The 12,837-nt window shown below is 33.4% G+C and overlaps 1 pseudogene; it reads left to right on the forward strand.

The window, feature by feature from the left end:
• The first annotated feature begins 276 nt into the window (after positions 1-276).
• LOC143389814 (small nucleolar RNA U13) lies at positions 277-385 on the forward strand (annotated as a pseudogene).
• The last annotated feature ends 12,452 nt before the right edge of the window (positions 386-12,837 follow it).

Consider the following 12,837-nt stretch of genomic DNA (forward strand, 5'->3'; position numbering starts at 1 on the left):
GAATTATAACAGAATAAAAGGTTCAGAAAAAAATGGAAAAAATAGCAGAAAAAAAGTATTCAGACCATTCTTTTAGTTATTTTCCTGACATCAAATTTCTTTGTATATCATGAAGTTATGATATGATTATGATTAAATTATGATATGACTCAATTTGTTATACTAACCAAGATATAATTGCATGGATTTTATGACCTATATAAAAAGAATTAAACTTTAATCATTTATTTCATCATGACAACAATCTTTATTATAACTTATAAAAATAGAATAAATATACTTTTGGTTTATAAGTGTGATGATTATTGGGTGTTCATGTGGCTGGTGTGGGAGATGTGCCTTGCTCTACATCTTGTCACTACATCTGCACATTACTTATCTGTTGTCAAAAAAAGGCTAAGGAAGGTATTTTATTAGGTAAATTTAAACTCCTTCCTTCTCTCTTGAGTTCTTATTTCTTTTTAATAAGTGATATAATTCCACTTTACTCTGATCTCTCCTCCTGGGGCCCATGAGCCACCCTAGAAATTGTCTAAAAAGAACAAAAAGAATTATCTTTCTTATTACCTTTGAATACATATCACATACAGTCCTGTTCAATTTTCAATTTAACATACTGTCTTGTTCAATTGTCAATTTTTTTATTTTTTATTTTTTTTTTACAATTCTATACCAACTAAAGGATGAAGTCTAATTCTAAATAATGACAGATCTGAACTTTCTTGATCTCTTTACCCTCTTCACATAATTCCAGTATATTATATTTTCACTTCCCTGAACACAGTTGCTTCAAAATATGTTCAGGCCTCATCTCCTGGATGAAAATTTACAGAATAGCCCTGAAAAACTACCCTAAATTGTTTAATTATTGTATTTTGCACATAAAAGTGAACACAAATTTTTCATTATGTGGATTCACCATTTTCAGAATGTTAATAGTATTTGTATGAAAGTCAATGTTATTTTTCTCTTACAAGCATAAATACCAAAAGAAATTGATAAAAAATTCTTTAAAATTATTAAGATATCCACTAATTATAACAAAACTAATGTTTCATTTACACTATTTTTATTAAACAGATGGAAGTCTGATGGCTTTGAGAAATAGATAACATAGAAATCAAGATTCAGTGAGGGAAGGAGAGAAAGAGAGAATCATACACGCAACTTCACATAAAAAGTAGCTTTGAAGTCTGGGATTTGCTCACCTAGTATGGGTGGGACCTGGGTTCGATCCTCAGCACCACATAAAAATAAAGGCATTGTGTTCTGTCAATGTACACCTAAAAAGTATATATTAAAAAAAGAGTAGCTTTAAGTACTAAAAAGTTAATTTTTAACCAATAAATCTCTAAGACAACATGGATCTGAAAGTTTTTATAATTCTTACACTTTTTTAAAAAATTCTAAGTCAAGAACTTTCACACACACAAAAATAATTCTGAGCTAGAACAACAACAACAACAAAAAAAAAACTTTAAAAAAATGTTTAGGAAAACTGAGAGCTACCAAAGTTTTATATTGCACCAGAGCCAGTAAAAATGTGTTTAGGACAGCAAATATTTTAGTATATGAGAAGATAAATCTATGCATAACATACAGAATGAACTTCAGTTTCACATAATTCACATATTGTTATTGTTTGTTGTGAAGCTTTTAAGAAATACAAATATCTTAAAAGAAACAACTGAACCTTACCAATATAGTAAGAATTCTTGCCAAAAATGAACCTATGTAGTTCTAACTCTTTAAGTATATTCTTTGCCAAAAAGAAAAGATGTATACTAAATAAGATTTATTTAAGATTTCTAAAGTTAAATAGCAAAAATGCAATTGAATAAGTGATATTCTAAAATTGCTGGATCTTGAAATATGCATCTTTTTTAACAAATTGAATTAGGAATAATGAGATTTTAGAAAAATCTTATCAATTTTAAGGAAGCTTGCTACTTTAATTTAAGTACCTTTTAACTCAAAAACTTGACAACTCAGAGATGTCACATGACTCAATTATATGCATGTTAAAGAACTGTATCAATTCAACACACATTCATTCAAATGCACATTTTACTGAGCACTATACCAATATCAATGGAGGTCATAAAAGCATTAAAATACTGTTGCTATTATGGAGGATTTTATAGTCTAGTTGGAAATTCAAGACCCTAGAAATAACAGCAAACAAAAGGAAGTGCATAAAATTGTAGCTTAAAAGAGAGTCACAATATTGGTGGGTGCTTAAACAACATTTTTTGCTATGAATTAGCTTGAGTATGGCTTCATTATTGCATTAGCATTCTTCAAATATAATACCATGCATAAAAAGAGCATAATTTCATTTGGAAAAACAACATCAATAACAAAATAATGGAAAATAACTTTATTCCCAGAGAGTGTTATTAAGGTCAAAACACTGAATAAATGAATCTATACAATGTATTCTTTCATGTAAATGCTAAAATTAATTAAAACGAAAAGGTCATGTTTAGTAAGGGGAAAGACACCAATAAGTTGTAAAAAGATTAAAACTAACATGAATAGAGAAAATCATCAAAGAGCAGCATTTGTTTTGATAAAAAAAAAGACAGTTTCTCCAATGAATAATTATTTTGAGTTTTGGTGAGTGGGGAAAAGTTCCAAATATCAGAGCTAAGGAGGAACTTTTTGATAGCGTCATCATTAGAGAGAAATGAGGAAATCACAATATGCGACTCTTTCGTTAGAAAGGCCTGGGGACTCATCCAACCTGAAGGCAATGGAGGAGCCTCTGCCCTGCTAAATGAAACTCTCACAGCATTCAGATCTCACAGATCTTCTCTTTTCATTTTCATCCATTTTGCATCTTCTTTTTCTTTCTAATCTCATTTCTACTAGAATTTTAGCTTTTCCAATGAATTGTCTTACTCTTTCCATCTTACATATATGGTTTGGTTTCTTCACTGGAATTTTGGTTTTGCTTTTATTCTAAGATGCATTTCACTCAAATTTATTTCTTAGCTCTAAATACTACTCTCAGATTTTAAGCCCAGTTGAGGTAATTTTCTTTTTCTTTTTTCGCTTTTGATTTCTATATCTCCTATCAATATATTTCTTCTGAATTTAAGGTCAGAAAAGTTAGGGGGTAGCCTCCATTCTGCTTAGTCTGAAATATTGACATTTCCTCTTGCAAGCTTGTGTTTTTCTAGTGATCAATACAAAAGAGAAAAAACAGCAGAAATAATAAATTGATAACTCATTGCTATAAAATTTAAGTTCAGTCTTAAAACCAGTTCCAAAATAAAAATATAGTGACATAAATATGTACAAAAGATTTGATTTTATTATCATATTTTAACTGACTCATGTTTTCATCTAAAATATTTTGAGAGGTTTCCAAGAAAATCAATCAAAGTATACATTTATATTAACATCAGAAAACTCTTTCTCTCTATTTAAAAAGATGTCATCCACTCAAACTCATTTCTACCTCTAGTGTGGTGCCTTAAGGCCATCATATTCTATAGTCCTAAGAATAAATTTGGGATGCTTTCTTGAGAACTTTTAAATACTAGAGATATATAGAAATAATTTTGGCTTTGAGCAAAGAAGCCTATTCTTTATTTTACTCTTTAGAGAGTACAATTAGTCTACATTGCTTTTCCCCTAGGATACTATAATTTTGGCAACTCTTCCATTCATTGTTCTTACCCAAGGTACACGTGGGCCACAGACTTTGAAATAGAAACACATGCTCCATTTGAAGGACAAAGGTATGTCCTAGTCTAGTCTCAGTGAAACTTACAAATATGGGGGCTGCATCAAGAAAATTGGGCAAAAAACTTGAAAGAAAATAAAAACCATTCTCAGCTCACTAATGGAATGAAGAAATATATTTTTGTGTTTTATTTTTAAAATTGGGACTATCTCATAATCTCTGAAAACCAGCACAATGTCAGAAAAAAAATTATTGCTTAATAAAGCCACAGCAACAATCACAGCTTACCAACAATAACTCTGAGGTTTATTTTTACCCTTCTCTAATCCAAAGAGTCTCTCTTATTTTTGGAGCATAGTGCTGTCTCTGGCTAATACAAGTTTCCCTAGCCAGTGTCTCTCACAGGCAGATAGAATCTAAGAATGGCAGAAGGCATGAAGAAGGCATGAAGGAATGAGGAGGAGGAGGAGGAGGAGGAGAGGGGTAGCGGGAGAAGAGGGGATACAGCTTTAGTTTTAGGCATTTGCTGAGATTGATAATTCTAAAATCTGCAGAGCACTCCTGTGGGCTAGAAAAGAGATGATGATGTAGTTTCAGTCTAAAGGAAGTCTGGCAGCAGAATCATGCTTCTTTAGAAGAACTCAGTCTTTTCTCATAAAGCCTTCAGATGATTGGATCAAATTATTACAGGCATTTTGTCTTACTGAAAATCTATTTAAATATCAGCCACATCTAAAGAAATCTTCATAGCAACCTCTGTAAGGGAATTTCATCAAAATTTTGAGACTTATTCAAGCCAAGTTGACACATAATGTCAAGCATCACACTTCAATGTAGCAAGCAGTAACCACATTTCAAGGCAAATGCAATCAATATATTCTATACTCTTGTATAGCAGAAAGTATATTCAATTTTCTCAAAAGTAGGTGGGAAAATTCAAATCATTGGATAATGAAACCACCTTATCTTAATGTAACTAAATTTGATTAAACATTTTTATTGAACATTTTGGTAGATATTCCCCTCCTAAAATTAATTGGTGCATCCTTTATTACCAGAAAATAGGAGGAAGTATGTGTTACAATAGTTTTCCTTATTTCTGTAATAAGCTTTCTTTATCTTAACAGAATCAGATAAAGTTTGGGAAGTCAGGAAATGTCTCACTCAGAAGATCCTATTTAAGATTGGGGATCACATAGGGCTATATGTTCATTACACTTTGGAGGTGGGTTGACAGAAACTAATATCCTAGTAAAGAAAAAGCTTATACATAGAATCTGAGGCAATTGTGAGCCAGCAGGAGATGGGGATAAAGAGAAAAAAAGAGCCTTTCCACCACTCCAATATTAAGAAAAGGAGTCAGAGCAGTGGAAGGTGCTCTGGGAAAAGCTACAAAAACCTGGATTTTCGTGAGGTTTTCTACTTTGAGGAACCAAATGTCTTTTAGGACCTGTCTGCTTTGAGCACCACTTCAGTGACTTCAGATCATTACCCCTGCCCCAGGGTTTACAATTGTTACCTGCAGATAATATCATTACTAGAATTATAATGAACAACGTTCCTTTTTAGAGAGAGAGAGAGAGAGAGAGAGAGAGAGAGAGAGAGAGAGAGAATTGAGAGAATTTTTAATATTTATTTTGAGATTTTTGTGGACATAACATCTTTATTTTATTTTTATGTGGTGCTGAGGATCAAACCCAGCACCCTGTGCATGCCAGGGGAGTGCTCTACCACTTGAGCCACATCCCCAGCCCACCAATATTCTTTTTTTACATTTTTTAATATAAAATGTTTAAATAATTGGAAAAGTAGGAATAATATGACTACAAATACCTGTGTTCCTGCTTCTTGGCATTTAGGATCTTAAAATTTAGGACAACATTGCTTCTAAGCCCTTTCATTAGGCAGAACAAAAATATACATTTGAAAAGTCATGAACTCTTAGAATGTCAATTCAAATTTATTTTTTTTATATTTTTATTTTGTCTCTAACAATGAAATCTGGGTTTCTAATAACAATAACATGTAACATGATATATTCCAACAGGTTTGACTTTGATTCTGTTTCTTTAAATTTATTCTCTGTTCCATTATAGGTAATAGTTTATATTTATTTTGTTTTTTTATCATTACTTCTTTTTTAATATGATTACAATATACATGTATTCCTACTTACTTTTACTTTTTTAAAAAAATGTTAAAATATAGCTGTGACCCCTGCTTGTAAATATAATTATGGATATTTTCAAAATATGGAGATAAAAGGCATGCCTGCATATCATTGAAAATGACTTACTTATTGCTGCTTATACAATTTAGTATTTACCTTTGGTCTAACAATTTAAGACAAAATTACTTGTTAAGAATTTGTTTGCTCACTTATATTAAAAGTAGTTATCATGATTGTAAGGTTTATAATTTTATGGTTCTACTTTTAAATTATGCATTGTTTATCTGTCTTTTAAAAATTTTACAGATTGTAAATCCAGGTTGCTTCTGGATTATTATTAAACAAAGTGAATTGGACTATCCATAATAAAATACTGCAGTGAAAGACTTTTATAACAGCTTGTGTCTAGATACAGAAATAAAGCCATGCATACTGGAAGAGGGGCAGTTATGTTCTATATGTGCTTTATTCACTATGTCTTGGAACACTACTCACAATGTAGAATACTTTGTCACCTAAGGTGTTAGGATTTTCAGCACAAGGTAGAAGATAGCCATACAAAGACTAGTTGTGTAAGATCAATGTTGGGAAATTAGAAATGGCAAAACATCCAAATCCAGGCATTAGAGTCATAGTCTAGGGTATTGGAATGAGAAAATTATATTAAATCCTCAGCCAGTGTAGACACTTCAGCAGAGGGCTTGGAGTTCTCAGTCTAGTGCTGACACCTCCCTTTTGGTTGCTTTAGACTTAGGCCCAATGCATGCTTCTGTATTTTGCTTACACCATGTTATGGCCTGCCTCTTTTTGACTTCTTGCAATATCAGTGCCCATTGTCCACTGTGTGATGCCAAAACCAGCATAGCCAAACTAGTAGGTTCCAGTGAGGGACAAAGAGGGATGAGAAAAATAAACATACACACACACACACACACACACACACACACACACACACACATGATTTTTAGGCTTTGGATTATCTGTTGAGTATGATGATCCTGTGTTTCAGTCAGGATGTTGAGGAATGTCACTTAAGTGGAAGTGGTTCCCCTTAAGAGTAGCTGCAAGTATTTATTCATTCAGCCCCTCAATAAGTAGTTTTTGAAGACTTACTATGTGCCAGACACTGTGGTGTGTCCTGGAAATATGGCAGGAAGCAAAACAAATAAAAATACACATCTTCATAGAGCCAAAATCCATTTGTGACAGGATGTAAAAAAACTTAGAGAGTGGAAAAAGCCGTGCAAGTGAATGGAGAGGATAACCGTGTGGTTGCAGTTTTATATCAGTCTCACACATGACATGACTGACAATCATTTGTAAACTTTCTGATTTCAGAAGTAAAAGCAATGCATTTTTAAATTTTTACTTTCTAAAAATTTTCCTTAGTTAAGGAGTCACAATAATTTTATAGTACTCCCCCTAACCTGAGGGTGATATGTTCTAAAACCCCAAGTGAAAACCTCTGAATATAGGTTGGGTTTTTCCATGTACATTAATATTTATGATACTTTAGAGATTAGTCACAGTAAAAGATTAATAATAATATGTAAAATAATAATAATAATAATACACTTTAATAGTTTGCACTTTGGGGCCATTAATGGTTACTTGAACATAAGCACCTGCAATACCAATTCTGTAATGGATATGGTTACTGAGTGACTAATGGGTAGGTGGCACATGCAGCATGGGTATACTATACAAAGGAATACTTCATGTTCTGGTCTTGATGGAACGAGATGGAAGGAGATGGTGAGATTTCATCAAAATACTCAGAATGGAGTATAACGTAAAACTTGTGAATTGTTTATTTCTGGAATTTCCTATTAATATGTTCAAGTTTTATTTAACCAGTGAGCACTGAAACTGTGGATGAGGGGACTACTGTAGTAAGAAAAACAGTGGAACAGAATCTGGGAGACCTGTATTCCTCCTGAAATTCTTTAACTTGGAGACTGTGTTTAGCTTAGCAGGTCCAGAGGGTGACATCTCTCCTCTTCTGTAAGGTAAAATGTAGGCTGAGATGGTTTCCAGAGGGAACTTTTGGTCCAATTATGTGACTAGAGATTCTTGACATCAAACATAAAAACCAAATCTTTCTTTTCTTTTGTAGGTTTGTGTGGTATATTCCCAGGAGCCAAAGTGGTGGTGCAGGGCAGCCTCTCTCTTCTCCACCTTCCTTCCTGGAAAGGGCATATGGGTTTGGGAACTTTGCTTTGCATCTCCTGGAGCCTTCACCAGCTGTTCTCTGTTGCATTCCCTCAGTTTGCTCCTGTGATGGAGCAAGTCCATTTGGGAAGGGTGGCTGCAAGAAAGACAGTAACAAGAGTAGAGAGGAACACTTATCTTCCCAGAAGGGTAGGTTGCTGGTCCGGCCTCAGGTTGCAGAGATCAGATTGTGTGCTCAAGTGTGTGTTCCTTATTCTCCTGCTTATCAAAGTGGCTTCAGGTGGAGAGAGAGATCGTAATGAGCTGGTGACTGGGTGGTGACTGGGCAGTCTTCACTGACTCTGGGGCCACATGTCACATTTACTAGAAAACATGAGCAACAAGTCAGTCTCAGCATTTTGTGATAATGTTTCTAGTTTCCTTCTCAGAGTAAGAGATTGTCAGTTTAATAAATAACTATGAGTACTCTTCTATTGAAGGAGGAGCAATACCAAGTAACCTTCAGTTGCAATAGGAGGGTTCTCCTGAATAGAAAGAACAATGTGACAGCAGGAATTTCCAGATATTGGGGATTTATAGGTACTTAAGAAAAAAGTAGATCCTTCTCAAGCTTGCAATTTTGCATGTTTATAACCACAATTGTTATTAAAATAACTTGTTTTGAGCTCTTGGGGACTTTCTTTTTGTATTTGGTATTTTGATCTAGGTGTATTGAGACAGGAGAATAAGATGATGAAATTAGGCAATCACCTTTTCCTAAACTTTATGAGACAAAAGATGATGTACATATAGGCATGATGAGGATCCAGGGAAGAGACTAGTTCACATTGAAATAATCTGGTAAAGTGGGCTGTCATTTGCCTTAATCTGAAGAAAAAAACATTGTACTTTTTTGGTACTGGTTTTGTTTTGTAGTATTGAACCCATACATGCTATTCTCACCCATGCATGCACTCTATCACTGAGCTGCATACCCACCCTCAGCCTGATATTGAACTTATTATCCAATCTCAGTATTTTATTTCTTCGTGCAAAATTGGCAAATACTAATTATTGCAAAATCCATCTATTTACAGAAACTTTCATGTAATTCTGGTCTTATACCAATGTTGATATTTAAAGATCATAAATAGAATTTTTTCACAGATTTGTTCATTATGTCTCAACCACCAAATCCTCATTGAAACACTTTTTTAAAAAAATTTTTGGGCTTCTTTGTTGAAATTTTTATACCAACATATGCTCACCATCAATTTATGTACTATATGTATATTTATATTTGTGCTTTTTACATAAAAATAAAGATTTTTTTGTCATTCTTCAAGAAAGAGCTTTTGCCTTGCCTGTAGTAGTGCCATTAGAAAAAATTTTTGTATGTGTTTTGTTTTACATTAAGCATAATAATTATATAGGTATGTTTTAAATGAGTATATTATTCAAAATTTTTGTTTGTAATGGAACTATCTCTGTTTCACTTTTAAGAATCCTGGTTGATGTAGAATATTTTATGCAGCTTCCCTATAGAGCAAAATAATTCAGACAGTATTGCACAAAACTATTTTGTGAAGACAATGCTGAAATTGTGTAAGTACAGCTTCTTCAATAGTTTGAATCATTAAAAAGTCTTAAATTAAGTGTTTATTTGAAATCTATTTCTTGTCAAGAATGCTAAGAAATTCAGAGGTCTCTGTTCTGCAAAAAGTGGCTTCTGAGTCACTGCCAAATCTGGCTGTGCAGCGGAGTCCCCTGGGCTGCCCCATCTCCAGAGGCTTAAGTTGGGGTCAGGGAATGAAGAGAGGGCCTATGCTGCTTGCCCTTTCTAGTATTTTTTAACTTATAAAAAGTAAGAAGTTATCTATGAAGAAAATATACAACACAATCATGGCCATGAAAGGTTTATTAACCAGGCATGGTGCTGCATGCCTGTTGTTCCAGCTGCTTGGGAGGCTGAGGTAAAAGGATCAGTTGAGCCCATGAGTTCAAGGCCAGCCTGGGCAACATAAATCTTGTCTCAACTAAGCAAAAACCAAATATTTATGGTATTCCTCTCCAGACCTGTGTCCTTCCTCCTATGAGGACTTGTGGTCTATTAAGCATCTCAGTAAAAAGATTTATAATTTTCTTCTAGATCAATAAAAATTTTTAATGTATTATAAATTTGCTGTAGCTATTATGAAGGCAATGTTTTTACCTATATGTTTTTTCCTAACTGGTTATGATTAATACATACATAAAAAACATTTATTTCTCTATGTTTATTTCTTATTCAGCTACTTATTAGTGCTTCTGTTTATCACTTGCTTGCTGACTGGAAATTTCTAGTCCTGCCTAAAGCCCACAGGTCCTACATGTTAATGTTTTAATTTCTCTAATTGTCTAGCTTACATGATTATCAGCAAGTCACTAAGTTGTAGGTTTTATGCTTATATTCTTCTTGGATGGACCAGGAAGCTGCTGTCATCCTACAGAGGTTGAGTCTCTATGGTGGGTGACAGTCGCTGGCAAGGTAAATAAAACTCTCTTTTGATTCCAAATTCAAACTTACAGTGTTTCCTGGAGTGCCTCTCCATAACACTTCCATTCCAGCAAATGCCATAATTTCATTCTTCTTTATGGCTGAGTATTAAGGAATATATATTTTTGTTACAATGTATTTTTACACATTAGTTTATACAGCTTCATACATGTTCTTTTAAAATCCCAACATGATTTGTTTAAAAATTGAGCACTTTGTGTAAAAATTATAAAGTTTTTAGATTAATAAAATTGTAAAAATATATAAGAAGTAAGAATAACAGAAGTTCAGAGTAGACTAGAAGTTACCAAAAGCTGCAGAAAGAAGGGGGGAGAGATGGGAAAGGTTGGGAAAAAATAAAATAATAAACATCCCCAAGTCATTTTTAAATGAAGAAACTTCACCAAGTGAAGCAAAGCAATTTATTGAATAACTTTTTTTTTAAAAAAAAAGAACAATTCACAATCCAACAGCACAAAAGTAGAAGAATAGGGCCACAGGATCAGGAGGCATTTACAAACAGAAAAGAGATGTGAGGTACAAAAACAACTCAACTGGTTACAAAGTCAGCTTTTCAGGTTGCAAATGGTGTTTGTCTCATTTGGTCACTTCAGACCTCCCTACTATGGTTGGCTGGAACTCTCTGTTAAAAAACAATACTCTTAGTTTCATTTCAATCCTCTAAATACTAAAATAGATTGCAAATGAAGGTTCATTTCACAGTAACTTTGGGGGTAGGAGAGCAAGAGAAGGATGATGTGTACACAGAAGACATGGAGCCACACTATCCCTCCAAGACTCTCTGTTTCCACATGGAATTGTAACCAACAGATACATATATGGCTGGTTCTTGTTGTGGTTCCCTGCTTAGATTTTGGGGAATCTCCAAACTGTTTTCCAGAGTTATTGTACTAGTATGTAGTCCCACCAGCAGTGTTACAAGTGTGCCCTTCCCCAACATTCTTACCAGTATGTATCACTGTTTGTATTCTTGATTATTACCATTATGCTGGAGTAAGATAAAGTCTTAGTGTAGTTATTATTGTTATTAACATAATGGCTAGAGATGTAGAAGAGTTTTTCATATATATTTTGGATATTTGTATTTCTTTCAAGAAATTTCTGTTTAGTTCTTTTGCCCAGTTATTGACTTGGTGTTTTTTGTTTGTTTTTGTTTGTTTTGTTTTGTTGTTGTTTCTTTGTTTTTTTTAATATTTATATTTTAGTTGTAGCTGGACATGATAACTTTATTTTATTTATGTTATGTGGTTCTATGGATCAACCCCAGGGCCTCACATGTGCTAGGTGAATGCTCTACTGTTGAGCTACAACCCCAGCTTGGTGTTGATTTTTTTGAGTTGGTTATTTCTGTTTGTTAACCCCTATCAGTGAATTAGCTGTCATTTTTTTCTCCAATTGTGTAAGAATAATATATTTTTGTATTGAGATTTCTGACATGTAAGATAAATATCTTTCATTTTATAATAAGAGAAGACACAGGGACCGATTATATATATATATATATGTAGTTTACTCTGAGTCTCTCAGTTTTAAGCAGGAATGTCTGACATTGGTATCTGGGATTCTGATTCCATAAATAGAAAAGAATCAAGAGGACTTGTATAACATGGAGGAAACTTTCATGTCATTGGAAAGCTCTCGAACAGAACTCTATTCCTTCTACTTGAATTCTTCACATGTGAATATCTACTGTGAGAAATCAATGTAAAATAGGTGTTAAGCAATGGTAAAGCTATTTCTGTAATACTGGACATACAATGCACAATTCTGTACCTTTTATCTGAGTAAAACAAGAAATCTTTCTGATGAGGGCTGGTATTTCTGGAAAAGTAGACTTTTTTTAAAAAAATGATTGATTTGCCATACTAGTGAGTTGAAAATTTAGCTTGTTAATTAAATATAATACTTACATCCTTTACTAATATGTGTTAGGTAATGGGGCTAATGAGATAGAAGGTATAGTTCATGTCCTCTAGACACGCTTGGTGAAGGTAGCTGCAGATTACTTAATTCCAAGATGCCATGATGAATGCTGTGTCAGAGGCAAAGATCTGTGGAAACAGTAAATGTTTGAAGCAGTTTTAGAAATGATTAGAGTTCATGTGTCCAGTCTAGAAGCATTTCAGAGTGAAAGAGCAGCACATATGGAAGCAGAATGGAAAGAGAATGGAGTGGCTACTCTTAATTTGCATTAATATTATATGCTTTCATTCATACAGTATTTTGTAAGGTTAAGTTCAGTTGGGAAGTAGTAATTTTGTGAAT

This window comes from Callospermophilus lateralis, unplaced genomic scaffold (assembly GCF_048772815.1).
Source record: "Callospermophilus lateralis isolate mCalLat2 unplaced genomic scaffold, mCalLat2.hap1 Scaffold_105, whole genome shotgun sequence".
Taxonomy (NCBI): Eukaryota; Metazoa; Chordata; class Mammalia; order Rodentia; family Sciuridae; genus Callospermophilus; species Callospermophilus lateralis.